At 51.4% G+C, this 3,250-nt stretch overlaps 1 protein-coding gene across 1 annotated transcript in view; it reads left to right on the top strand.

Annotated features, from left to right (window-relative positions):
- The window catches only part of LOC143151734 (uncharacterized), a 35,074-nt gene that overhangs the window by 9,336 nt on the left and 22,488 nt on the right, over nt 1-3,250 (top strand). The gene's annotated exons all lie outside the window — the stretch shown is intronic.

Raw genomic sequence — 3,250 nt, 5'->3', positions numbered from 1 at the left:
CCCTCTGTCCACTGCTTCCACTTTGAATTCGCGATGAACCTCGCGAGTACGGTTGACCGTGACGCGTAAAAATCAACGCTGTGAACGCGTGTTCGACGTATTTCCGTAAACGTAGCCAATAAATTATCTCTCATCGTTGGTAACGTTTGCAATTTATCGGGGTGCGTGTAGACACGCGCGACCAACTATATAAAACAGGGACCCGGTGGATCGGATATCTCGCGTCGACGCGAAAGGCGTCCTCGTGTTGCTTCTCCGCTTACAAATAGAGACGTCGCGTCGGTGAAGTCGATTCGTAATCGGTCACGAAGGTGCGCGTTACTCGACGAAGAAAACGCCTCGCCAGATCCGTTTCCCGAAACGGTTTCGGTACGAAGCTCACAGTTAATTACCAACGTGGTACGCGCCGTAGCCGCAAACTACTCGCCGCTGGTATCCATTGAAAACGTGGACACTGCCACGGATGTAATTACCGAGCGAGTCGCGTGTAACCGGGACTCGGGATCCAGAGGCGGGAGCAATGTCAGAATCGAACGCGCGTGTAATCTCCACGGTCGAATGCTCTCGTTCTACAATGTGTACATTCGCAGAAACACGTGTGTGCACAGTGTAAGAGGACGGTGACCACAAAGCAGCAATTTCCCGGACTCGAACGCGAATAATCGTCAGAAGTGACCACGATCGATCGTGCGTGGCCCGGCGACGATCGCGTGCAAACCTGTCGCGCTACAAGCTCGTAGGATCCCTCGCGATACGTCCGCCTTCTTCTCGTCCATTAATTGCCAACGATTTCGTACCCTCGAAATTGAAGGTTGGTACGAACGTGACGGCGACCGGTGTCGAAACTGTCCGGTTCTACTCGCGGAGGAAGCGATGGGCGTTGCGCGTGTTGTCACGTTTTGCGCACTATTCGAAGAAAGAAGAGTTATCTAAAAGATATCGTTATCTATCGATCACGGTTACGATTACGCGCGTACGACGACGATCGATCGTTCTTTTTACGCGAACGAACATATTCCCATAACCGTCGACTTTCCACCGTATTCCAATGCTTCGATTGCATCTGACCCCGTGAACACGTCGATCCCCGTCGACACGCAAACGCTGCTCCCGAATGGTAGACGCATCGTCGGTAATAATCGTTTACGAGAAAGCTACGTAAAAGGTAAGAAGGATTTATCACCGCATTGCCTACCGTAACACCAATCGCCTCGATAATTCCACGAATTTTCATTCCCATTTTCCCATAACCGTCCACTTTCCATCGCGTTCTAACGCACGGTTGCATCTGACCCCGGGAACACGTACACCGAGCGTCGAGATGCAAACGCTGCTCTTAAAGTCTCGAGAAAATTACGTAACAGGTCAAACACGGGGTAGACGGTATCCATCGCCACGTTGGCTATCGAGGATCGATTGTCTCGAATAATTGCACGAATTTTCATCCCCGTTCCTCACGAGCGTTCCTCCAACCGTATTCCGATAGCCAAGCGTCTTTCGTTCCCGGAACGCGTGGATCCGCTCGCGCCGCTCGTAAAAGGGGGCGCATCTCGACATTCGCTACATCGTCGGCGTGCTCCCGACGGTAATAATCATCTCGAGGGATCGATCGTACGTAACGGAGGTCGGAAATTGCGAGCGCGGACTGCGCTTCGATTGCGGTGCACCGGGCTCGCTCGAACGTTCCCCGCTCTCTTTATTTGTGTTTTTCTTCTCGATTCATCGGCCGGACGCGGATCGAAGCGTTCGCGAGCCGCGAGAGTGGCATTCATCGACGCTTCGTTATGCGACGTGAAACTCGCCGGCACCACCCTCCTCGGTCTGCCCGCGTCCTCCTCCGGTATTCGAGATTGACGCGCGTTGCAATCACCACGCGGTACGCTGCAATCGCGATCGTGAAACCTTCCACGCGTAAACGACCAGCCCTCGAGCGCCAAGAATCGTGATAATTGCGCGGTGGAACCGATCCAATCGTAACGGTTACAAGCGGAGGCGTAAAAGTCGCGGGAGAACCTCTGTTTACGTAATTGCGTTTGACGTCTTACGGATCTCGAACGGGCAATCGACTCGATTATTCGCCGATGCGTCGTAATCGACCGAAAGAGTAACTTAAATAATGAACACCGACCCTTCGCGGTCTCTCCGGTCCGAGCGATGAACCGTCGAGCGGATTCGGTTTCGAGCTACGCGCCGTGAATCGTTTTCGTAAAACCGGGGAGCCGATCGATCGTCGTACCTCACGTTCTTGTTCGACGATGGAGATTTACCAGATAGAGTGTTATCCGCGTGTCGTTAACTCCCCAAAAATAATAATCGAACTTTACTCGTTCACCGAACATATTCTAACGAGAGATCGATCACGTTACGTTAATGTACCCGTCCTAACGAAGCGCGTAATCATATTCTACGCGATCGCCACTTCGATCGAGACAACTCCATTCACACCTGTAGGATCGGCCACGAGCATCGGGAACGGATAACGAAAAATTGTTGTCCAGCGCTATCGCTGAATATTCCACCAAGTGGCGATAACTTCCAACAGTTTACGCGCGGGATCGCAAACAAGAAGACGTCAAACGATGGGACACCGTCCAGAAATCATCGAGTCTCTTTTTTCCAATAATTAAGGATTAATACCAACGGCCGTAAAATATGTAACAAGTTCTCTTCCTCGTGTTTCTGCTCGTAATCAAGTCCTCGCTATTAATTCACGTATAATTGAAACTCTTAAACCGCGTCGAGCGGGATAACCGGTTGGACGTATGACCGCGTTAAACACCCGTATCCTGCAGCGTGCTCCGACCATACGGTAACTCTGCGGTCGTAACTTCGGTTCGATGATGGACTAAACCGGAATCAGTGTGCAAAGCTGCAACGTCGATATCGCAGCGCCAGTTGGCCGTGGATTTTTAACAAACCGCGAAGACGATCGCATCGATACCGAGCGTATTCGACCCTTCGTCTTCGGCGTTAAGACGACCGCCTTTGATCGATTTTCGAGGATCGGGGCAAGATCGATCCTCGTCGTTCGGTGCCACGAAAAAGTCAAAGTTCGCGTTCGATTCCGTTGACATCGTCGACGATAATTAGTCCCCGAGCAATTAGCACGAGGTATGGAAATTACCCGCGTAGATAACCGGGTCGATTTTATCGTCGATTTTATCCTTACCCCGAGAGGTTTCTGCGTTGCTCGTGATTTCAATATCGATGACATTTGGAAATTTTGTATCGGCGAGTTAAGTGGATCACC

The sequence above is a fragment of the Ptiloglossa arizonensis genome, chromosome 9 (genome assembly GCF_051014685.1).
Source record: "Ptiloglossa arizonensis isolate GNS036 chromosome 9, iyPtiAriz1_principal, whole genome shotgun sequence".
NCBI classification, from domain to species: domain Eukaryota; kingdom Metazoa; phylum Arthropoda; class Insecta; order Hymenoptera; family Colletidae; genus Ptiloglossa; species Ptiloglossa arizonensis.
The sequence above is the reverse complement of the archived record's forward strand: the minus strand, read 5'-3'. Positions and strand labels throughout refer to the sequence as shown.